This window comes from Palaemon carinicauda, chromosome 2, assembly GCF_036898095.1.
Source record: "Palaemon carinicauda isolate YSFRI2023 chromosome 2, ASM3689809v2, whole genome shotgun sequence".
Classification (NCBI taxonomy): Eukaryota; Metazoa; Arthropoda; class Malacostraca; order Decapoda; family Palaemonidae; genus Palaemon; species Palaemon carinicauda.
The window spans coordinates 192,572,177-192,598,768 of NC_090726.1; the positions used below are offsets into that span (position 1 = coordinate 192,572,177).

The 26,592-nt window shown below is 42.4% G+C and overlaps 1 long non-coding RNA gene across 3 annotated transcripts in view; it reads right to left on the reverse strand.

Annotated features, from left to right (window-relative positions):
- Window positions 1–26,592, reverse strand: part of LOC137622691 (uncharacterized) — a 49,960-nt gene that overhangs the window by 3,234 nt on the left and 20,134 nt on the right. For 2 of the 3 annotated variants that reach the window (XR_011040462.1, XR_011040460.1), the window contains exon 2: window positions 4,332–4,397. This is a non-coding gene — a long non-coding RNA (uncharacterized lncRNA). Of the gene's footprint in view, window positions 1–4,331; window positions 4,398–7,330; window positions 7,541–26,592 lie in introns of all 3 variants that reach the window. The other variant, XR_011040461.1, reaches the window with a different exon arrangement.

A 26,592-nucleotide genomic window follows, 5' to 3' on the forward strand; every position in this document is an offset into this window, starting at 1 on the left:
TCAAGGGTTGGAATTTTCTTCAAAATAAATTGTAAGAGCTGGTGGTGGTCTTGCCAACTACCCGATAATGTTTGGACACCTAGGCATGTCAGTATTCCCATACTTGAACGCATAACTATTCTCAAACAAAAAAACTTGGCCTTTGGATTCCAGGGGTGGCCAGTTTCAAAGAGATAGGACTACATTCCGTCCAGTTTGCCTGCCACTATAATCAAAGTGGGGATGATTGTATTCTTGAAATGCTTAAAAGTCCCATCAAGCAGGTTTGGCATACAGTTTAGCCACTAATTGCAGTACCATCCCTTAGTAGTAGGATTAGGGAGTCTACATTGTGGAAGCAGATAGTTGTGGGTGTCATTTAGAGAAACTACTGTACACTAATTCCATGAAAGGTTAATCATCTTTGGGATTTAAGACTTATTTTCTTTCCCTTATTTTTTTCCATTATTTTTTCTTTATTATTATTATTACCTCTTCCTTCCACCTCTAAAAAAAAAAAATAGAGTACACTTAATGTTCTCCATACCCCTGGATCAGGTGGCAAAGCCCAGACATCGTTGACGACCTCTGCTAATTCAATTACGGAAAATTCTGTGATGCCCTGGGAATAAAAAAAAGGACCCCTCTACCATTTAAAAAATACGGAACCAGAACCTACAATATAAAATGCACACCGCACCGGGGAGAGCCGCACGGAACGAACGGCGCACGGAACAAACGGCGAACGGAACGAACGGCACACCGAGAGGCGGCGGCGCACGGAACGAACGGCGCACCGAGAGGCGGCGGCGCACGGAACGAACGGCGCACCGAGAGGCGGCGGCGCACGGAACGAACGGCGCACCGAGAGGCGGCGGCGCACGGAACGAACGGCGCACCGAGAGGCGGCGGCGCACGGAACGAACGGCGCACCGAGAGGCGGCGGCGCACGGAACGAACACCGCACCGAGAGGCGGCGGCGCACGGAACGAACACCGCACCGAGAGGCGGCGCACGGAACGATCACCGCACCGAGAGGCGGCGCACGGAACGATCACCGCACCGAGAGGCGGCGCACGGAACGATCACCGCACCGAGAGGCGGCGCACGGAACGAACACCGCACCGAGAGGCGGCGCACGGAACGAACACACGCACCGAGAGGCGGCGCACGGAACGAACACACGCACCGAGAGGCGGCGCACGGAACGAACACCTCACCGAGAGGCGCCGCACGGAACGAACACCGCACCGAGAGGCGCCGCACGGAACGAACACCGAACCGAGAGGTGCAAAATGAACACCGAACCAAACGGTGCACCACAATGAACACAACCAAACGGGGCAACAAAATGAGCAACCAAACGGGACAACATAAAAGGAACAGAACCCAAAGGTGCAATATAAAAGGAAACCCCACCAAAGGGTGCAACATAAAAGGAACAGAACCAAAGAGTGCAACATAAAAGGAACAGAACCAAAGGGTGCAACATAAAAGGAACAGAACCAAAGGGTGCAACATAAAAGGAACAGAACCAAAGGGTGCAACATAAAAGGAACAGAACCAAAATGTGCAACATAAAAGGAACAGAACCAAAAGGTGCAACATAAAAGGAACAGAACCAAAAGGTGCAACATAAAAGGAACAGAACCAAAAGGTGCAATATAAAAGAACAGAACCAAAGGGTGCAACATAAAAGGAACAGAACCAAAGGGTGCAACATAAAAGGAACAGAACCAAAGGGTGCAACATAAAAGGAACAGAACCAAAGGGTGCAACATAAAAGGAACAGAACCAAAAGGTGCAACATAAAAGGAACAACCATAAGGTGCAATATAAAAGGAACAGAACCAAAAGGTGCAATATAAAAGGAACAGAACCAAAAGGTGCAATATAAAAGGAACAGAACCAAAGGGTGCAACATAAAAGGAACAGAACCAAAGGGTGCAACATAAAAGGAACAGAACCAAAGGGTGCAATATAAAAGGATCAAAACCCAAAGCTTCAATTTAAAAAGAACAAGAACCCAAAAGCTGTGCACCACACAATGACCAATCAATAAAATTAAAGGGTAACTAGACTGTCATAGGAAAATATAAAAGATAATGAATTGAGCAGGGAATCCAGTATTAAGACCAGACCCATGAAATGGGAAGAGGAATCAATATGATTTAGACTACTAAAGGGAGAAAATTGCTAATGATTTTAAAGTTAATAAGCATAACCATGGGATTGAAAATGGAATGAGCATACCAAAGTGTACACACAAGCTACTGGGGTAGCGTGAGCAGCCAGGGAAGCATAGAGACCCATGTCTGTGGGAGGGGTGCCGGTTGCCCACCTCTCTAGCACGTGGTGGGGGAGTGCGCGCTGATACACAAGACTCGCTAGCATGCCTAGGTAAGATTCGTTCATTAGCTGAAGCTTCGTCAACATAAGAGGTGGAAGAGTTACCTTGCGCACTCCTGCAGGAAGAGTGCCAGCTCAGTAACGAGCTAAGCAGAAAGGGCTTGTCTATGCTGCCTCTGCCCTGCAAGGAGTAGAGGTCTGGGGCAATAAGCAGTAAGGGTACCATACTGCTAGACACGAGCTCTAGGGGGGAGCATTAGTGAGGCTGTAACACAAGCAGCCAGGGGGCCTCGCCATGCGAGCGCTTTTCCCCATTGGAAGTAGAGGACTGAGGCAGTAACTCCAAAGGGTTGTGTGTCACGAGACTTGTTGTGGCCCGGGGGCTTTATTGTGGGAGGCAGTGACCACAAGAGGACAGCAGGAATCACCATGAGGGTACTCCTAAGAGCTCGCCATTCCGTAGGGAGTAGAGATCTGCAGCAATAACCACAAAGGGGTATGGTTTATAAGACTTCTTGTGCCCTGGAAGCCTGATGGCGAGTGGTGGCAACCCTAAGCTCTCAGCAGGCATCACTATGAGGGTGCTCGGAAGAGAACTCTTTCCTGTAAGGAGTAGCGATCTGCGGCAATCTACCCCAAAAGGGTTATGGCTCCAGAAACTGTGTGCCCTAGGGGCAAGATGACGAGAGGCAGCAAACAAGCGGCCACCACATTCTATCACGCCAATGTCAAACTTACACTAAGTGCATAGCCTTGATCTGAGCAATGTAGGCCCAGTGGGAAACTTTGTAGGATGTGTTCCATAGTTTGTGGTGTTGCCCCACATGGGCATTCTGGAGAGAGTCGACAAATGAGGATTATCATTAGTGTTTTCCATCTCCAGTTATGCCCCCTTTTAACCTTGCTCTAGGGTTACCCAGTCCTTCCTAGTGAGGGTTGTTCCGGTGGGCAGACATTCGTTTGGGCTGGGCAGTGACTAATGGCCATCAATCACTTTCCTCCCACTTCTCTAGCCTGTGAGTAGCTGTCCGAATTGGTTCTAGTCCATTAACTGTTGCAAAGCTTTTGCATGATTTCAGTCTCTGCCTTGCTTCCTGATGATTGGGGAGCAGATGCCTAGGGTCATTAATTTTTTTATTCTTTTCAGTTTTTGCTAGCGTTTCTAGTCTGATATGGGGCAGTGGGATACCAGCTAATTTATATAAAGACTATAGGTATTTTTAAGGTACCAGTAATAATCCAACAACTTTTTTAGCTCTGGGTCTACCTGATGTGCATAGCATTACTCTTTCCCACACTGCTACTTATTTACTGCAATAAAGTGCTACGGCTGGCCTTCCTGGACTTCTATTTATCCTCTCATCTTCACTTTAGAATTAGTCAATCTATGACAAAAGAGGAAGAACAGCGTGCACTCTTCCTACACATCCCGATTCACTCCTGGGTTTGCAAGCAGAGTGGTCAGGTCCGAGCGAGGCCACAAGTTACAATGTATGGGGATCATTACAAAAAACCATGCCCTCAAGACCTGAGGAAGAATGAATCTACATCAGGTTTAGCCTTAAACATGGTTCCAGCCAGCAAATACTAACTTCTTGCTTCCTTGCCATCAATTAACTACAATCACCTTCAAGATAAATTTATAAGCTTTATTATATTATGGGACCGATCGTACATCTACACGTCAGTGACCGAATCAAAAGTAAAGGTTCTCTAGTGGGGCTACTAGCTCTGCACCCTCACCAGCTGGATAAACACTTAGTTTTCTAACAAACTACCAACTCCAACTAGTGGTGAATCAATCTGATTAAAGGATGAGTGTTTGTATGCAGCATGGAAACAAATGTGTTTAAAGTTAATTTAGGAATATTTCATCCTCAAAACTACACTATGAACATTTACATAAACTTTCCCTTTTATTTACACCAAATCCTTCTGGAAAAAGGCATTATACCTTTGACAACTACAGTAAAACTTTTCAGAGAATCAAGACAAAACCTTACCTTCCAGCCCAGCCATGCAGGATAGGATACTGTCCATAGTTCCATACCTCTTAACCGGCACGCATTCTGTGTGAGAATAGTGTACTTTAGCCTCTTATACCCTCAAGCACAGTAACCAAAATTTCACACCTTGGCAAAAATTGAAAACTCATCAATAACACAGGACAGGACATTTGGGAACTGTCAATGAACTAGTGTAATATTTATAGTATTTATAGCCATGACAATTGCAGTCAAGTTTGATTTTATTAACAAAATAGACAATGTAGACAAGGGACAACATCTTACTCTACCAGTTGTGGTGTATTTTATGATTAATATTACTGTACGAGAACTTGAATTTGAAATGCAGATAACAGTAATTATTATTTTCAATAAGATAGTGAAAATGATGAGCATTCCCGTACCACAAATTACAATTGTTTCCTAGCAGGATAAACATACAACATAAGGACATATGAAAAGAAATTGGAGAGAGAACTTTCACAATTAGGTATATGGATTTGTGTCATTTTATCTGTTGAGGCATGGCATTTTTAGGAAAATACCACCAGACGACTTCAAATGCCCCTCACTTAAAAAAATTTATCAGCTGGAGATGAAGCCTGTAGAAATTATCCAGTTAGCAGGTCATCCTTCACACACCAATTGGTTTGTTTTCATTTCTCTAATAGTAGATCCAAGAGAGCTGATGGGGGATTGATATCTGACCATTGGCTCTTCAGACCCAATTGAATTTAACAAATGCATCCTCCCAAAGGGTCCAGTTTCTCTAGGAGGCAAGGTAACCAAAGAACTTCTGCTGAAGATGGGACAGAGGGAATTCTCTCTAGATGGGGTGCTGCAATCTGTATGAAACAGATGGAAATATTAGCTTGGACCAAGTATGTCCATGCCCATATACTGTAGATGCTGGGATTCAAGGCTGCTTCCCATAATTCAATTGGATCCCTAGATTGCAGCAAATGTCAACAAGGTCTTATGTGACATAAGCTGTTACTTTGACTCCATCAGGAGGAGCCAGTCTAAATAGCAAAGGAGTCATTCCTGTGCCACTTGCACCTTGAAATGATATTCTTTCCCTAAAAAAGTGAAGGTACTTCCTTGATCTCAAATGAATTGGGATCTGGAAACACACACCTTGCAGGTCTATGGTCAGCAGAAATTCTTTCTGATGACTTATTACTGAACTAGAGATTTCGATCTTTGACCTGGTTTGGAGCACAAACCAGGTTCAAGCAGGACAGGTCTATGACAGGCCTCCAACCTCCTGTCAGCATCTCCAAGAATAAGTTGCTGTAAAAGCCTGGAAACCTGTCAAACATTTTGTTTTTGTTCAGCATCTTTAGGATATCCCTTTCTAGGTGGTGGTCCTGGAATACAATGATTGAATTGTCAGATTCAATTACAGGAAGCCAACAGATCGTGTATGGGAGGCAATACCTTGAACCTAGAGATCTGCCCCAAAGAACCATCAGTGTTGCTGGCATTCCCCTACAGGTGGTAGGTTGGGGAATATGCTGTGCCTAATAAGAACCTCATCGTCCTTTACTAATGGACTGAGGGATGTCCTCAATGGCATAAGGGAACCAAGGGGCATTGTTACCTTGAGCCTTTAGTATTGTCTGGCTCTGGTAACAATGTTGTGATGTTTGCTTCAGAGGGGAAGGTCTGGTATCTTGAGGGGCCAAGAAACTTTATGCCGCATCTCATGAAAGTTTGGCTTCTCTCATTTCTCTACAGCCACTGCTACATATGTGGTGGTTTATCTATTACAATGGAATTCCTCAGGTTGATGGAATCCAGTTGATTTATTTGGCAAACTTTACCATAACTGTATCCCTCTTCAGTATGCAATTGCCCCATATTGAAGTTGTCTGGTGAAATACAAATTCTAGTGTCTATGCCAGACTTTGTACAGTTTTCTAGTTTCTAGGTCACTTAAATTTTCGGAAACAGCAAACTAGAACACACTAACCCTTCATGGTCTAGTCAGCAGCAGGACTGAAAAGATTAATAGTTGCAACCTTGTTTTGCAGCTCTTGCACTGCAAACAGGTATTGTAGGTGTATCAGTTTGCCATTGGACGTACCTGGCATTAAATCTACAACACAGGGGTCTATTAGAAGCAGATTTTGATGTGCAGTAACACATTAAATTCTCTAAAGTCAGGTGGAAAACCTTGCCTGTTGACAATTCTTTGTTTTCTGGTCCTGAAACCTGTTAATTCCAGCTTCAATGTGCTCCCTACATGGTTGGAAAACGGTACAAATTTATGTTTAGTATTTAGTAGCTTCAGGAAAAACCCATGGTTCTTGCAGTCTTCTCAGTACTTGGACACAGGGCAGATGGCCTAGTCTGTCAATGAGCCAATACGGATTTATCTTCAAGAACTACGAAGCTTCCCTTGGGACCTACTACTGGAAGTTTAAGAGCAACGTCTGCAACTTCTGCTGCAGATTCAATTGCTTGCTCCAGACTCATTTATGACTATCAAAGACTAAATAGGGGCTCTACCACTGTCTAGACCCTGATGTTAGTTTCATATTTTGAGGATTACCTGGAATTTTACCTACATTCCAGGATGTTTCCTTTCTAGTCTCGTCCGTGACATGCAACTAGGCCACTAAGGGAGAATTTCTGAAATTCGATGTTATTGTGTGCCTTCAACTTGTGCTCAAAAATGGATGGAGATTGTTATTAAAAGATTATCTGTGAAACAGCATTTCAGTGAGAAATGTACCCTTTCCGGAGTATCACCAAAATTCTATATACTGTATCTACGAGCATAGTAGTATGGCAGGGAATGGGACTACTTTCTCAAAAGGAGGTTAATCCCCTAAAGTAGATGGAGGGGCAACTTGCAATGCTGGAACCACTTGTGGCTCTTTTCCTCATACTGCTGTCTAGTTTAGTCTGAAAAGGAGCAGAGGTCTTCAATGGTCTCAGTAAAGCGATCAGTGAAGTTAATTTACAATTCCCAGCCTCCTTAGATTTACCTTTAAAAGAATAGATTGTCCTGGACGAGGATAAAAATCTTGTCTCTCATGTCTACGCGTTTTGTTGACATTCCTGAAATGCAGCTATGTACTCTGCCTGCGGGCACATATGGTTAGGGGCGCATTCAGCATGCGAATTCCGCTCGACAAACAAAACGTGTGCTTGTAGGGGCACGTTCAAATTTGGTGTGTGATTTTGTTCACTGAAATCTGGAAAAGGAAAATCTTTTTATTAGGGGCACTTTTCCAGCACAAGGACATTCACAAATATACATGGAGTTTACCATGTGGCAATTTCTGTACGAAAATAAAATAGATCAGTCATTAAAAAAGAGAATTCTGAGAAATGTAAGAAGCTATTAGAGGTGCAAATATTGGTAGTGATCAACTCCTCATTGCCACACTGAAATTAAAACAAAGTGTTGAATGTGGGCCATAAGCCCCTCAGTTTGAGGCATAGCCTCCTCAATTATCTCGTAACACTCAAAAATAAACTACGGGAGAAAGGAAACGACCTTCTCCGTTTTCTCTTTATTTCTCTCTCTCTCTACTACAGATTCAAACAAGGGCTTGGGGGGAGCACGCAGGTCCCATGGTTCCTTTTTGTAGAAAACTTCACATAAAAAAAATAGATAACATTGTGATACAGACAAGACAAATCCATTTAACCAGCAAATTCTAAATTTCTTACTTTTATTCTCGTTAAAGCTTCCCCAAAGGTAAAAAAAATACAAATATGTGACGAAAACGGGAGAGGGGAAGTCCCGGCTCCCATCCACTCAGGAAATTAATACAGTTTTCACAATATAATCACAATTCACATGGATTACTCTTTATAATTGTAATGACCCAATCATAATAACATATCAACCTTTCAAATAAACATTTTTCAATAAATCAACTATTTCGATAATGTCAACAAACCTGGGTGCATTCTCATTGGACAAACACTACACTTACCAGCGTAAACGAACGTTGGGTGCGTTTTCATAGGACAAACAAACCAACATTTAACATCCTCCCCACCATAGGAGTGTCTCAACACTCCTATCATCATCAGAGCCTTCCAAGGCTATCTTATTACCTTAATCTACAAGTCAAGTTTAATAGGAACCTTAATAGGTCTTCCCTTTCGGGACTTACCAACATTAGACACTAAGGGTGATTCTACAGGCTCCTGTCTAAGATTCTCAAGTCTCTCCTCCTGGGAATTACTACCCATTTCACCCTTCAAATCTGTTATTTCTAGATTATACAAATTTTGCACAGGTCTGGATATAAATCCACGTTTGGTTTTAACCTCAACACTTCTAACAACCCCATCTTTTCCAGGATACAACTTAGTAATAACTCCAAGAGGCCACCTTAACCTTGGCACCCGTTCATCCTTTACTAGTACAACAGAACCCTCTTTAAGGTTACAATTTGGCTTGAACCCCTTCACCATACAAGGCAGGTTTCTAAGATACTCAGTCTGCCATATTCTCCAAAATTTGTCTAACTGACCCAGACGCACAGCTTCTCTTACACACAAATCCTTTGAGGATACACCACAGTCTGGATCATCTACTAACTAACTGAAAACCTGCAGAACGGCCAATTAGGAAATGGGAAGGGGTAAGAGGATTTGCAATATCAGGTTCCTCACCTACAAATGTCAAGGGTCTAGAATTAATACAAGCTTCCACCTCATGAAGTGTAGTCTCTAATTCACTCTTGGACAAAGAATTAGTGCCCAATGTTTTCCTCAGTGCAACTTTCACAGATCTAATGAGGCGTTCCCACCAGCCTCCCCACCAAGGAGCATTAGGTACAATAAACTTCCATTGGGGCGTCAACGAGCCATAATGTTCTCTTAACAGGTTGGAGACACTCACAAAGGTTCTAGCATTGTCAGAGTAGAACACTGTTGGAACACCCCGTCTAGCTACAAACCGTCTAATGGCCAAATTACAATCAACAACCGAAAGAGACTCGGTGAGCTCTAAATGAACAGCTCGAATGACAGCACAGGTAAAAAGAAGTATATACAATTTCTTGGATGGAAAATCAATACAAAATAAAGGACCAGCAAAATCCAGACCTGTAACCGTGAATGGAGGAGCCGACTTAACTCTCAACTCGGGAAGTGGCCCCACAGGCTGGGAACAAGCAGAGGCATCACAACGCCGACAAGCCACACATTCTAGACAAACCTTCTTTGCAATCTGACGAAGGCGAATGATCCAGTAACTGTTTCGTAAAGTGGATACAAGTGTAGCAACACCAGCATGCTTGAGCAACCTATGCTGGAAACGAACTAACAGTAAAGCAATGTGGGTACCAGGAATTATTATAGGGTGCTTACTCTCAAAACTCAAGTCTGCATTCTCTAAGCGCCCTTTTATTCTCAGTAGCCCATCCTCATCTAGGTAAGGATCAAGTTTAATCAAGGAAGAACCCCTTGGGAGGGGGAGAGATCTACTCAGAGCATTTACTTCCTTTGCAAAGGCCTCTCGTTGCACAAAGTACAGCAGTTGTACCTTAGCCTTCGTCAATTCTCCATAGGTTAAAGGTCCACTTAATTTGCGGGACGAAGGTCTGCAATTCCCAACAAATCTCAGTACCCAACCTACTACATTAAGGGCCTTTGTAAAGGAACTCCATCGGGTGAATTCAAATAAGGGCGGCTCATTTTCAACTGCAACACAAACTGTGTCAGTATCACATATCTCTTCTGAAGGAATGTCCGCCCCCCTGCCTTCCTGATGAGGGAGCGGGGAGGAACAGAGCCAAGGAGGACCCTTCAGCCAAATATCAGACTGCAAAAGCTGCTCAGCAAAAACACCTCGAGATACAAGATCCGCTGGGTTGTCCTTGCCTGGACAATGCTGCCAACATGAAGGAGGTGTCAAATGTTGAATCTCAACAACCCTGTTAGCCACAAAGGTTTTCCATCTATTGGGGTCCCCCTTTATCCAAGCTAGGGCTACTGTGGAATCCGTCCAACATTGAACAGAAACCTCTTTACCCAGCTGCAAGGCAGACGTCACAAACACAACGAGTCTAGCACATAACAGGGCTCCGAGTAATTCAAGCCTAGGAAGGGAAACCCTTTTTATAGGGGCTACCTTGCCTCTTGCAACAACCAGCGATACCTTGAATTTATCCCCCTCAGGCACTCTCACATAAACACAAGCACCATAACCCTTTTCTGAAGCATCACTAAATGCATGGAATTGAACATTAGGAATTTCCTTAAAGGGTGACTCAGAAAACAAGTACCGATCTACTCTAAATGACTCAAGCACAGAAAATCCTACAACCCATAATTTAACTCTGCCTTGCATAGCCTCGGGTAATAGCTCATCCCAATCTAAACCTAATCTCCAGATTTCTTGAAACAGTATTTTTGCATGCATAACAAACGGACATATGAGCCCCAAGGGATCAAAACACCGAGCTATGAGGCTTATCACATTTCTTTTGGTACAAACAATATCTCCAAAGGGGTCCAGGTTCTCAACCTTAAAGGTAAAACAGTCAGGGGAGGATACCCAGTGGAGGCCTAGAACCTTGACACTCTCTTCACTAGAACCTTCAGTTATAGTTAAAGTCTTACAATTAGACGTACACTTTGACAATGACATACCAGCCTCCTGCAGGATACCATAGGCTTCTTCAAATCTTAAACTTGCTTCTGCGGGACTATCAGCCCCAGATAGCCAATCATCTACATAAAGATTCTCATACAGTTCAGAAACCACCTCTGTGAGAGGGTATTTCTTTAAATGAAATTTTAAGGTGGCATTTAATAAAAATGGACTACTCTTATTACCAAAGGGCATTCTTATAAATCTGAAATGTTTAACATTGTTCCCCTCTTTCAACAAAAACCTATGAACATCACGGTCCTCCCTTCTTACCTTTATTTGAAGAAAAGCCTTTGTAATATCAGCTGTTAAGGCCACCCTCCACCTTCTAAATCTTAACAACACCTCAACTAAATCAGGGTTGAGTGAAGGACCACTTTCTAAACAATCATTCAGAGATACTCCATTACTGCCACGTGCAGATCCATCAAAAACAGGCCTCACCTTGGTGGTTAGGCTCCCTTCCCGTACCACAGGCCGATGAGGCAAATAAAATATAGGATACCCACCTTCCCGTTGATGGGAAGGAATTTCTTCAATAATACCCTCCCTTTCATACTCATTAAACACCTTAAAATATTGTTCCTGCAGACAGGGGTTTTTACCTAACCTATTATAGAGACCTTCCAATCTTCTCAAAGCATGATGTTCATTATTAATCAAATCTAATTTCCTATTCTCAGATTTCCATGGTAGGGCCACTTCATAGCGACCATCTTTAAAACTTACCAAATTCTCAAATTGAACCAAGACTGGGTCAGGGTTCATCGCCTCAGAATGTAGTTCGTTGGGTTTTATGCCAACAGACTCTAGATCCCAAAATTGACTCAAACTACACTCTTGTACATTCTCAATTGCTAACAATTGTACACTTACACCAATATTACCTTCAGACCTATTAAAGGATCCGGACAAAATCCAACCAAAAATTGTCTCCTGGGCCACAAGCCCGTCATTATACATAACCTGGTTGGGGATCATCATCTTCCAATATAAATCAAGGCCTATCAACATATCAATATGTAAATTTCGATGGGATCCATACTCATCGATCAACTTAAGGTGAGAAAAAGGTTCTAAACACTTAGGGTCCACTTTGGACCTAGATAACGGAGGACAAATTACATCAATCTCAGCAACCTTAAAACTATATTTGTGATCATTTGCCCCTACACTCATTATTTCATAAATACTACACAAACCTGCCTTAGAGGCTTTCCCTCCACCAAAGGCAGAAAATGATAAATACTCAGAAGTCAGCCACTTAGGCTTGACCCGTTTGACCAGTTCCCTTGAAATGTAAGACCGATCTGACCCTGTATCAAACATTACAGTAGCAAATGTGATACCCTGATGGCCTACTACCCTGACTTGGGCCGTCTGCAATACACAACACCTTGAATTAACCTTGTTTTTCACCTCACAAGGTGCTACCCCCACATGGGTCACAGAATTTGACCCCTCTTGCACTCCCTCTACTACAGGGTTATTTTCACTAGCTGTTACGGAGGGTTTCGTTTCAGATCTCCGACATACAAGGGAGTTGTGATTCCCAGTCTTGCACTTTGAACACTTAGCCCAACAGGCCTTGGCTTAATGGCTTTTAGATAAACACTTAAAACACAAACGCCGATTACGCACGGCTTCTTCTCTTTCTGCAAGGGGGAGCTTAGTTATACCTAAACACCTTTCACTGGGATGCAGCTTTCCACAGAATGCGCAAAACGTCTTCGAACCACTTTCTTCTGATGAAGTTTGAAGGGCAGAGGCTGAACTGGGAGTGTGCTTTTTAGTCCGTCGTTCTACACTGGGTTCCTCGGATTTTCCAAGGCTTAGTCTCTTGATAGCCTCTGCCCTCTCTCTGCCTTCCACTTCTCGTTGCAAGAACTTCAGCAATCCGTCGAGATCTCCTCTTTTCCGTCCACTACGCGACCAGTCCAACCTTATGTCATGAGGTAACAGAGCAAGGATCATAGGCACCAAGATCCGCCCGTACTGTTCACCTCCAACTCCAAGGGCCTCCAAACTGCGCACATGGCCTACTAACTCATCCTGTAATTTCCGCAAAGAGGACGTGTGAATTTCAGTCCTTGCGCTCCTAGATGAGCTAAGTTGCATTAGGGTTTGAAGGTGAGCTGATATAATGTTTTCTGGATCGCCATACCTTTCTTCTAACAACTCACAGGCTATCTTGTAATTAGCTGTTGTTTGGGTGAGGCCCTGTAGTACACCCCTAGCCTCACCCTCTAAAACAGATTGAAGATACATAAATTTGGAAACAAGAGGCATAGGCTGATCGTCCACAAGTGCCAAAATTTGGTCCCAAAATGGCCGCCACTGTTATTTTCCCGCCAAATTTCACTAGCTGGAGTTTAGGCAATTGCACACTAAAACCCTCATTACCGACTTCACTGCCTGAATTAATATCTTCACTGGACCTATTAGCAACCAAGTTTCTGTCCTTGCCCAGCCTCTCTAAGGTAGCTGCTGCTTCAGTACGGATTTTTCTTACCTCTTGAAGAAAATGGTGGTCTTCAAGTATTCTTCTCTGGAGCTCGTCAACATCCTCTATAGAATTCTGGTCTCGCTGAATTATTTCTTCCCAGTCGGCCTTCTTATTATCGTAGTCTTTTACGAGACTTGTAATTTCATGCCAGGTCGGATTACCGGCCATGGCTCTGGTCAAATCTTCTGAGGCACAACGCAGCCATATTGTTGCCTTCTCTCTCTGTAGCACTGCTCTCTTAAGTTGATTTATGTCGTTGGGGAATCCAGTAAATTCAGCCTCGCTCTCATCTGATTCCCGGGTCTGGGCACCATGTTGTTTGTGGGCCATAAGCCCCTCAGTTTGAGGCATAGCCTCCTCAATTATCTCGTAACACTCAAAATTAAACTACGGGAGAAAGGAAACGACCTTCTCCGTTTTCTCTATTTCTCTCTCTCTACTACAGATTCAAACAAGGGCTTGGGGGAGCACGCAGGTCCCATGGTTCCTTTTTGTAGAAAACTTCACATAAAAAAAATAGATAACATTGTGATACAGACAAGACAAATCCATTTAACCAGCAAATTCTAAATTTCTTACTTTTATTTTCGTTAAAGCTTCCCCAAAGGTAAAAAAAATACAAATATGTGACGAAAACGGGAGAGGGGAAGTCCCGGTGTAGCGGTCTGGTTTTCCCCCCGTCCGAAATTCCCCCCGGGGGAAATATGGCCCAGGATATATATCCCCCCGGGGGAACTTTGTCCCAGGATAATATTCCCCCCTCTGGGCCAAAATTCCCCCTCTGCTTGGTGGAAGTAACCATTATTTTTTTTTGTTTGTTTGCCATGGAAATCAAATTCAATGGGATTTCATAGAAAAGCTGCACAAATTGCAAGACAATGAAAGGTTACATTTAGGCTATAAATTGAGGTCACAACATATTGCTTGGATAAAAAAGGACAATGAATTTTAAACATGCTGCTCAGTTTCTTGGTGATTCCGTATCAAACCCTATGCAATATTGCTTAGAAAACAAGCTTGCTGATTTCGAAGGATGTAAGGGAACAATCAAATTCTTTAGTATATATATCCTCAATTCAAGAAATATGTGCAGCCGTAACTTTAAATCTCCAAATGCAACGAAAAAAAAAATGCTTGTTTGTTTAAAGAATTTATGATGAAGGCTGATATTATGATAGTCCAAGAGGTTGTGACCTGGGAAGGTTTGTGACCTGGGAAGGGGGTCCGGCTTGCCCCCGGCTAGGGGCTGTGACCTGGGAAGGGGGTCCGGGGGCTTGCCCCCGGCTAGGGGTTGTGACCTGGGAACTACTAGGTTAGGTTAGGTGTGTTTGTTAGGTTCTGTACCCTTTTACAAATCTCAAATGTGTTTAATGATCATGATTGGCCAATGTTCAGCCACTTACATGATCCATATGTTTTACCAACTGGTTATCTTGTTCTTATTTAGAATTTCTGACCATTATTATTGCTGTAAATCACTCGTTTATGACATTTCCCCAACCTAAAAACCACGGTTTCTCACTCGGTTCCCCCATAATCTCTGGTAACACAACTGAATTGGTATCATCTCCTTTCTCATCCATAGTGCTTCTTAGCATCAAGTGTACTTTTTATTTCGTGCTGGACAGTACGAAAGAAGAGTAAGGTTTTCACAATATATATATATATATATATATATATATATATATATATATATATATATATATATATATATATATATATATATATATATATATATATATATATATATATATATATATATATATATATATATATATATATATATATATATATATATATATATATATATATATATATATATATATATATATATATATATATATATATATATATATATATATATATATATATATATATATATATATATATATATATATATATATATATATCCTAATATTTTGTCAAACTTACCGTTGATTATTTAATTCATCAAAATAGTTTCTCTGTAAGGGAGGGTGGGGGGAGAAATGGCCTAGGGGGGGAAAAATATCCTAGGGCTGAAATTCCCCCCGGGGGAATAACAGCCCGGGCTGCTTTTCCCGGGGGGGAAATCGATCCTAGGCTATTTTTCCCGGGGGGAATTTCAGTCAGGGGGGAAAAATTTCCTGCTACACCGGCTCCCATCCACTCGGGAAATTAATACAGTTTTCACAATATAATCACAATTCACATGGATTACTCTTTATAATTGTAATGACCCAATCATAATAACATATCAACCTTTCAAATAAACATATTTTTCAATAAATCAACTATTTCGATAATGTCAACAAACCTGGGTGCGTTCTCATTGGACAAACACTACACTTACCAGCGTAAACGAACGTTGGGTGCGTTTTCATAGGACAAACAAACCAACATTTAACACAAAGTACTGTACCCAACAGAAATATAGATAGAATACCTACGCTTGATACAACCAATGTATTGCAAGATTAGCACAAACATTTACAATTAAATGTAGGAATCAATTTGCAGTCTAAACTTAGAGAGACGAAGAGCAGACAATGAAGAATGGTGTGACATTAAGAACATCAGTCTGTTGGTTAAGTTTTGGGACAAGTAGTTACAAGGAGAAAACCATGGATAAATGATAATAGGGATAAAGGAGTCTAGTCATAGGTACCAGAAAAGAGAGGAGCGAGTATGAGTAAAGGTTTTCCTACAAATTCCACAAGCTCTGGATTCAAAACTGTATAAATTAAAGTTTGTAGGGATCTGAGATCATAACAGTAAATATTGAGATACCACTTAGCAATAGCAACAGTACTGTAGAACCATTCACTTTAGTACAAATTTATCATTGATAGGTAGGAAGCTGGTTGTCACTCTTAAATTTCCTGTGCTGTAAGACTTGTCATAAGTTTGTGCAGAGCATCTTCAGTTTTCACCTTTTTTCATACTAGATTTATAGTATAACAGTGAAATTAGAATCTAATTACATAAGGAACTAAGCTAACAATACTAACCTAACACTGGTCTAATTTTGTCTTATCCACTCACCTCACACTGAAGAGAAATTCAAAACAAGTTATAGCTTTGTGCTCCAGCCTTCGTTCAAAAATATATTTAGTGATAAAATTATAGAAAAACACGGGACAACATTCCTCCGAGAAAAAAAAAAAAGGTTTATAACAGTAAATACTATGCTTTTAATAAATTTGTCCTTCATAACCACTGCAAATAAGCCATTCTACTGTTATGGACCCACCCCTTCCTGACGGACACAAGTGGGAACCTGGGATTTTGGGTGCGTGAAAACAGGACAGTGATTCAATAGATTTGTAAAGGGGGCACAGAACCTAACAAACCCAACTAACCTAACCTAGTACAATAGTTCCCAGGTCACAACCCTAGCCCAATGGTATAGCCCCACAGGGCCCCCTTCCCAGGTCACAACTCCAAGCTGGGCCCCCTTTCTCAGGTCCAACTAAAAGCAAATCACAATTCCTTACCTTATGATTGATACATATACCTTCTTTTTTGTCTTGGCAATCTTTAAAGAAACATTGCAGTAACAAATGTGCTGGTCTTTCCTGAAAACTAAGACGACACTAACCTTATAGAGCGCACAATGTGCTTTTAAAAATTCACACCTGGAGTACCGTGAAACTTTGCTATAGCATCAAAATAGTCAAAAGAGCAGCCATTACCCAAAAAACCCTAAAATCGGGGAAATTATGTACTTTGAGCTCCGTAAGGGATATCAGGCATGTATCGCTACAAAGGCACTGAAGCATTGTATTAGTATAGTTTGTCCATTTTATTTCCATAATACCAAATTTTGTAAGATAGCACTTCTCTCTTGTCCCTCTTATCAATACAGGCATTCCTGTTGTAGTTTATCCTATAAATATCTCCACAGCACTTGCAACACCACACCTTTCCTCAAGAATTTAATAATGTCTGAGCATATTCAACCACTAGTTCAATACAACCACTAGAAAAATGATATTTTAATTATAAAATAAATTTTTGAATATACTTACCCGGTGAATATATAGCTGCAACTCTGTTGCTCGACAGACAAAAAACTGTACAAAAAAAAACTCGCTAGCAATCGCCACACAGGTTGCGGGTGTGCTCACCAGCGCCAACTGTCGGCCAGATACCAAACTCTATGTAAACAAAGACTCAATTTTCTCCTCATCCCACTGAGTCTCTATTGGGGAGGAAGGGAGGGTCGTTTAATTTATATTCACCGGGTAAGTATATTCAAAAATTTATTTTATAATTAAAATATCATTTTTAAATATTTAACTTAGCCGGTGAATATATAGCTGATTCACACCCAGGGTGGTGGGTAGAGACCAGTTAAATATGTTTACATCTTATGAGCTAAGAGTTTTTATTTCATTTTAGAAGTTATCAAAATAACAAAAACAAAATAAATAGGTACCTGGTAAGGAAGTCGACTTAGACGATTACTCTGCCTTATAAGTACGTCTTCCTTACGGAGCTTCGCGATCCTCTTAGGATGGTGACAGACCCCTAGGAGCTGAAGTATCAAGGGCTGCAACCCATACAACAGGACCTCCTCAAACCCCTAATCTGGGCGCTCTCAAGAAATGACTTTGACCACCCGCCAAATCAACCAGGATGCGAAAGGCTTCTTAGCCTTCCGGTCAACCCATAAAAAACAACATTTCAAGAGACAGATTAAAAGGATATGGAATTAGGGAATTGTAGTGGTTGAGCCCTCACCCACTACTGCACTCGCTGCTACGAATGGTCCCAGTGTGTAGCAGTTCTCGTAAAGAGACTGGACATCTTTCAAGTAAAAAGACGCGAACACTGACTTGCTTCTCCAATAGGTTGCGTCCATTATACTTTGCAGATATATTTTGCTTAAAGGCCACGGAAGTTGTTACAGCTCTAACTTCGTGCGTCTTCACCTTAAGCAAAGTTCGGTCTTCCTCACTTAGATGTGAATGAGCTTCTCGTAATAACAATCTGATAAAGTCTGACCAAGCATTCTTTGACATAGGCAAGGATGGTTTCTTAACTAAACACCATAAAGCTTCAGATTGGCCTCGTAAAGGTTTAGTATGCTTTAAATAGAACTTAAGAGCTCTAACAGGGCATAAGACTCTTTCAAGTTCATTGCCTACGATCTCCGATAAGCTGGGAATATCGAAAGATTTAGGCCAAGGCCGAGAAGGCCGCTCATTTTTGGCTAGAAAACCAAGTTGCAGGGAACAAGTGGCTTTTTCCCGACGAAAATCCGATGTTCTTGCTGAAGGCATGAATCTCACTGACTCTTTTAGCCGAGGCTAAGCATACCAGGAAAAGTGTCTTAAGAGTGAGATCTTTCAGGGAGGCTGAATGTAACGGCTCCAACCTGTCTGACATGAGGAATCTTAGTACCACGTCTAAATTCCATCCAGGGGTAGCCAAACGACGCTCCTTGGTGGTCTCAAAAGACTTAAGGAGGTCTTGCAGATCTTTATGTTGGAAAGATCTAAGCCTCTATGCCGGAAGACCGATGCCAACATGCTTCTGTAGCCCTTGATAGTGGGAGCTGAAAGGGATCGTACTTTTCTCAGGTATAAGAGAAAATCAGCTATTTGAGCTACAGAGGTACTGGTCGAGGATACAGAAACCGACTTGCACCAGTCTCGGAAGACTTCCCACTTCGATTGGTAGACTCTAATGGAAGACGCTCTCCTTGCTCTAGCAATCGCACTGGCTGCCTCCTTCGAAAAGCCTCTAGCTCTCGAGAGTCTTTCGATAGTCTGAAGGCAGTCAGACGAAGAGCGTGGAGGCTTTGGAGTACCTTCTTTACGTGTGGCTGACGTAGAAGGTCTACCCTTAGAGGAAGACTTCTGGGAACGTCTACTAACCATCGAAGTATCTCGGTGAACCATTCTCTCGCGGGCCAGAGGGAAGCAACTAACGTCAACCTTGTCCCTTCGTGAGAGGCGAACTTCTGCAGTACCTTGTTGACAATCTTGAACGGTGGGAATGCGTAGAGATCCAGATGTGACCAATCTAGGAGGAAAGCATCTATATGTATTGCTGCTGGGTCCGGGACTGGAGAGCAATAGATTGGAAGCCTCTTGGTCAGCGAGGTTGCAAAGAGATCTATGGATAGTGTATCCCAAGTGGCCCAAAGTCTCTTGCACACATCCTTGTGGAGGGTCCATTCGGTTGGAATTACTTGACCTTTCCGACTGAGACAATCTGCTATGACGTTCAAGTCGCCTTGGATGAACCTCGTTACTAGGGAGATGTCTTGACCTTTTGACCAGATGAGCAGGTCCCTTGCGATCTCGTACAACGTCAGTGAGTGGGTACCTCCTTGTTTGGAGATGTACGCCAAGGCCGTGGTGTTGTCCGAGTTTACTTCCACCACTTTGCCTCGAAGGAGATACTCGAAGCTTTTCAAGGCCAGATGAACTGCCAACAGCTCCTTGCAGTTGATATGTATGCTCCTCTGACTCGAGTTCCACAGACCTGAGCATTCTCAACCGTCCAGTGTCGCGCCCCAGCCCAAGTCCGATGCGTCCGAGAAGAGAACGTGGTGGGGAGTCTGAACAGCCAGGGGAAGACCCTCTCTTAGGTTGATATTGTCCTTCCACCAAGTCAGACAAGACTTTATCTTTCCGGAAATCGGGATCGAGACCGCTTCTAGCGTCTTGTCCTTTTTCCAGTGAAAAGCCAGATGGTATTGAAGAGGACGGAGGTGTAGTCTTCCTAGTGATACAAACTGTTCCAGGGATGACAGCGTCCCCACCAGACTCATCCACAGCCTGACTGAACAGCGTTCCTTCTTCAGCATCTTCTGGATGGACAGCAGGGCTTGATCTATTTTGGGGGCTGATCGTCTTGTTGTTCAGCAACGTCCTCATCAGATAGTTCCTCATCCGAAAACTGATGAGGAAACGGCAACGGAGTGGGTAACGTCTGGCTCGCTGAGTCCGGTCGCACTGGTGCATGCGTGACGGAGCCGGACGTAACGTCATGGAATTGCTGCACAGTCTGTGAACTGTCAACAACCATGGGTGCGCGAGGAAGCACAGCGTCCACCCGAGACTGTCTAGGCCGTCTGGGTTGTGCAGTCAACACCATACCGGGTTACTGAGGTTGACGCACTGCGTCAAAACAAGTCACCTCTGCTGGTTGTTGAACGTCCTGAACGTCAACAACCACCTCCGAGCGTCGCTTAACGTCAACGTGCGGCTGGCAACCCACACTGGGTTGCATCGGTGGAGGAACCACCTCAACTGGTAGACGCGAGAAGGTTACCTCAGCGTCAACAGGACTCGCAACCGACCGCTTGGAAGGTTGTTGGCCAGAAGGTTCAGCAGCAACCTTCTCCGCATTAAAGTCCTCTATCAAGGACGCAAGCTTGGACTGCATGTCTTGCAGCAAAGCCCATTTAGGGTCTACGGGAGCAGGTGCGGCAACAGACGGGGTTAGCGACTGAGGCGGTACTGCTTTCCATCCCTGAAAGCCTTGTTTATGCATGACAATTGTACAGCAAAACTTCAAAGGCTCGAAAACAGCTGTGAAGTTGACCTGTAAAAAACTTGGAGCGTCTCCTGGCCAGGCGCCAGGGAGAGTCTACGAGATTTGAGAAGTCTATCTGGGCAGAGGCATGAACTCCCAATCCGAGAACTTCTCTCGTGTCATAACGGACTCTCGCTCTATAAGCCAGTTTAAAAGAAGGGAAAGCAAAGGCTGTATCCCCCAAACTCCTCCTGGTGATAAACCAGTCGCCTAGCAAACGTAAAGCTCTCTAGGAGAGCGAGAGAGCACTAGCTTATAAACAACGGCTTCGAAGTAGCTAGGCCTAGTGTAAGCTCTGACGTTTAGGCGAACGAGGAGCAGCAGTTACAAAAAGATCCGGACAAAGATCCTTAAAAAAAATCATCATGATTTAATTAAAGTCCATAGAGGGCTAAGCAGCTTTAGGCTCCTCTCCATCTGACAGAGTCCTCAAGGGAATATCAGTAGGAGGGGGAACAGCAACTTCCTCATCTACAGGAACCTTGTCCAATAAAAGCTGAGTCTCAAGCAAGGGAGAGACCTACCGTGGTGGCAATGCTTTACAAGCAGAGTCCACACGCACTGGTGCATTAGTAGCGGACCAGGACGCAACGTCATGTAACTGCTTGACAGTGTGAACTGTCAACAACTGAACTGTCAACAACAACAGGTGCGTGAGGACGCACAGCGTCCACTCGAGACTGCTTTGACTGCCTAGACTGAGCAGTCAAAACAACTCTAGAATGCAGAGGTTGACGCACAGCGTCAAAACAAGTCAACTCCGATTGTTAGCGAACGTCCTGAACGTCAACAGGAGCATCAGCAAGTGGCCTAACGTCCAAATGTGGCTGAAAATCCACACGAGACCGCATCGAGTGTGGTTCTAAACAACCTGACTGACGTGACTTGGCTACGCCAACGTCAACAGGAAGCACAAAGGAACGTTAGGTTGGCTGAAAGCCAGGATATCGATGAGATAAACGGCTAGACTCAACGGACTAATCGGCAGAATAGTCTTCCATAAGGGAGGCAAGCATATTCTGCATGTCTTGCCGTACAACCCATTAAGGATCAACGGAAATGGTTGTGGTAAGAGACTAGGGTAACGTCTGTGACCGCAACACTTTGCCAACAAAAAGGACTCTCGGAGTCTGTGTTACGCTTTTGTTAGGCGGCGAGCAGTTTTCCGATGACTGCATAGGGTCAGAGCTGTCCTAATGGTTGCAACCAGGACGCTGGACCTGTCCTGAAAGGACTGACTTTCGCTTAAGGGCTTCGAAACCTTGTTACAGGTTTCTTATGCGAAAAGCCTTCGGATGACGAGGAGAAAAAACGTCTCTCTCGCCTTATGGTAGGGGAGATCTTGGTAAGATACACCCGATACCATAGAGGGAAACGTCTGTTCGTTGATCAAGGCCTCTCGAACCCATAAGTCGTTCGACATTACTTCTCCCCTGGGATTGGGAGCTTGCAAGAGGTCCCGGACTAGGTGAACGACAGGCACGAACAGACGAACCCTCGGACACAACACTGTAACACTTTGCCCAATATCACTATCACTTCGATTTTCTGTTTTGCACTTATTTCACTAAAATCGAAACTTTTACTGATTTCTGCCTGAAGCACGCAATTCTACCCTCATCAAAAGGTAGTAATTGCGAAATCAGTCTTATAATGCAAGCTCATTAATACCAGCAAAAAACAGAAAACATATTTTAAGATAAAAAATTCAGTGGCTGGGAAGAGACTAAACACTAGTTCATTCAAAACTACGTTTTCAATCTCTCACCGCACATAGCCTGGGGACGAGAATAAAAAACTAAAAAAATTTTATCCTTTCTCCCCGTACAGAGACTAGGGACGAGAGTAACACGAGAACGTTACCCGCTTGAACGGAACGTTTTCTCTCCTCTCTCTCTCTCTCCCTCCGTCTCTCTCTCTCTCTCTCTCTCTCTCTCTCTCTCTCTCTCTCTCTCTCTCTCTCTCGATTTCGCACCTAAGAGAAGAGCCCAATTACATTTTGTCAAAAAAAAATGTTATTTGACCAAAGGAAAAAACTGAAAGGTTTTTCAATTAAAAAGTTCCTTTAAAATAGAATTTAAAACATTTAAGCTTTGAAAGAATGAACAAAACGTCAGAATCGATTTACTCTTTCTGCAAAGTGAAACCGTGATACTCTCTCTCTATCGTAACGATAGAGCGCAAACTGCGTAGTATAAATAAACTAAACGTTAGTTCATCTTTGAAAACAGTACGAAGACTATTCAAAGAAATTCTTTCATAAAATATTTTAAATCATAAACAGTACGAAGACTATTCAAAGAAATTCTTTCATAAAATATTTTAAATCATTAGCTCTTTAAAAGCTATTTACGATTGCAAAGGGCTCAACGTTGTTTAACTTCGGTTTCCAAGTTAGGACCTCCTACTCTCAGGAAAGGTCGCATATAAACAAAACATTAAAATTTATTTTTATGTTTATAAATGGAAAGTTAATCGAAGAGGCCTAATAAAGGCGGAGAGATATAAAATATATAGAGGAAAATCTATAATTTATAACGTGATAAGATAATTACTAAAAGCCTCAACACACTTCCGTCTCAGGGAAGGGTCGGCCATTTAAAAGTCAAAGAAAGTCCATACTCTCTCTGTCACCAAAATTTAAATCTATCCAAAACGAGTTCAAGATTTAAGATGAAGATAAAACACCTGCACTGCGAAAGCTCAAACCAGAATATAGTACTTCACCAAAGATGATGGGAAAACTCCAGGTTTCAACAGCGAGTAAAGTACGTCTTGTCGACACCTCGACAGAGAGAAAATTGAGTCTTTGTTTACATAGAGTTTGGTATCTGGCCGACAGTTGGCGCTGGTGAGCACACCCGCAACCTGTGTGGCGATCGCTAGCGAGTTTTTTTTTTTGTACAGTTTTTTGTCTGTCGAGCAACAGAGTTGCAGCTATATATTCACCGGCTAAGTTAAATATTTAAAAATACATGTACAGCAATAAAGTTCATAACCAACATTGCACTGCACACAATCCATAGGAATTGGGCATTTATCAAAATTGACTCCAGAAGGGCCAGCCACTGCCTTTGCCATAGCTACAAAACAAAATGCCAGTTTTCCCTTTGATATTTGAAGTATTCGGTCAAACACTGATACCAGTGGACGTTAAGCGGTAACTATATAACACTGCTGAACTCCTTGTCCTTGTAAAACTTGGTTTTCAACCAAAGTCGTTTGTAATTGGTTACGAAACCATTACGTCAATGATGTTACAGCTCAGCAAATAAACTAATTGGAACCGATTGTGATAGTGTACGAGTGAGTTGAAGGGCTCATTAAAAGCAGACATTGTAGAAGAGGAAACCTCTCCCAACTTAAAAAATTAGGTAAAAACTTATCAATCTCATTTAATGCCACTTCTTTCAATCTCAAAAACTACACTTTATATAGCTTTCCACATGCTCTTTCAATGTAGGTGATCCATTTTTCTTTAACATAGTGTGGCATGCTTCTGAAGTTTTACTTAGGATCCCCATATTTTGTACATTTTTTCGTGGATTTATTATGCGTCCGAGAATAATTTATCAAAGATTAGTTTACCATTATCAATTAGCTAGTAAATTCCACCCCCCCCCCCAATCCATGGTTCCCACTAGGTGACCCCTATTACCGTAGGATATATCTAACTACATTGGAGGGAAATTAAGGTTATTTTTTAAGAACAGGAATTTTTCTTTAATTACCCCAATTATTTATTAGCAAAGTCTGTCCCATGTATTTCTATGATAAAACCAGGTCAACGACCATAACTGAAAGGTTATTTCTTTGCGCTAGGTAGGCTATCATCAACTACGTTTGTAACACCTTGTACCAGTCTAATAGTATGGAATTTAAATAAACTTTTACTGTCAGTCATAAGTGTCTTTAATAAAAAAGTTTAATCAAAACTAATAACAATGAAACTGTCAAAACACTGGAGCTTTTGCTTGGTCGAGGTTCCGGAAGCATATAAATTGTAATTTTCCATCCCATTTTCTATTGGGTTTGTAGCAGTTTTCATCATGCTGTATCACAAATATCTCCTTACTAAATTGAGCTAATGCTTTTTACTCTGCCATAGCTTGCTTCGCTCATGATTAAACATATTGCTACTATGCTCTGCCAAGTGGACCATGTTTGGTATGCATGTTAACCCTGTGGGCTAGTATGTTTACAATACAGTAATACCTTGAGGTACGAGTTTAATCCGTTCTGGGACAGAGCTCTTATTTCAATTTTCCTATCTCAGATGGATTTTATCCCATATGAAATCATTAAAAATATCATTCCCACCCTCTGAATAAACCCCTAAACAGTATATTACAGAGGAAAAAAAAATTTTAATGGTTGTAATCAACATCCTACGCTAACAAAATAAAGGCTATGAAATGGTTATGAAATTATTATTATGAGTTCTTACCTTCGAGACAGATGGTAGCGGCTAACAGCAGTGTGTGCGGAGGAGGAGGAGGGAGAGGACGGGGAGGAGATAGACTTGACGGCAACACGTTCGATACGCAACACTTTAGTAACACTACGTAACAACCTTCAACTTTAAATTATACTTATATGAAATTAAACTTTATTTAACTTGAATGAAATTAGCTTACTGTACACTTGAAAAAAAAATGTTAATCTTAGGTTGCACTAAACTTAATTCTACATTGTCTTCATTTTCATTTTTTACTTTTCTAATTCCAGCTTGGCTCTTTTTACCTCTCTTTCGCAGGCACTTTTTAACGGCCTTTTTAAAAGGAATCTATCTAGGGGTGTTTGCTTGTCTCCCCCCTTCAAAGTGTTGCGAAAAGGACGCACGTAAGTGTCGTCACAAGGCTAACGCACGACCATTCGCTAACTTATCCGGGTGACTTTTCCATAAATTAGAAAATTCCTGCTACTTCGCTAACATGACGGACATGTCTGATTTCTGTCGTAGAAAGGCAGCCCTCGTCTTCCACCTCCTCGCTACTGAGCTACTGCAACGCCTCCAAATGTTGCATCTCATTGAGCTCGATCAATTCCTGTGTCGTGAGCTCTTCCCGATGCTCCTCGACAAGGTCGCTCACGTCTTCCTCGTCTACCTCCAGTCCCATGGACTATCCAAGAGACTTTCATCCATCAAAAGGTTTGTGGTCATCAGGGTGTCTTATCGAACCCTTGAAAGTCCTTCTCAGCAACGGAAGCAGGCCACAATTTCTTCCACACTGAATTAAGTCTTGTGACACCCTGCCATGTTTCGTCAATTTTCAAACAATGCATGGTGTAAATTTTCCTTCCAAAATTCCCGATGGGTGAGATTGGTGTTGTCCGATATCAAAGCATTTCTTGAAAAAATGCTTCGTGTACAGTTTGTTAAAGTTGGAAATAACTTGTTGGTCCATGGGCTGGAGGAGTGGTGTGGTGTTGGGCGAGAGATAAGGGACCTTAATGAACCTGAATTCATCAAGAATGTCCTCTTAAAGATCAGGAATGTGACCAGGGGCATTGTTGAGGACCAAGAGATTTCCATGGCAAGTTTTTCTCTGTCAAATGTTTTTTGACTGCAATGACAGGTTTTTCTCGCC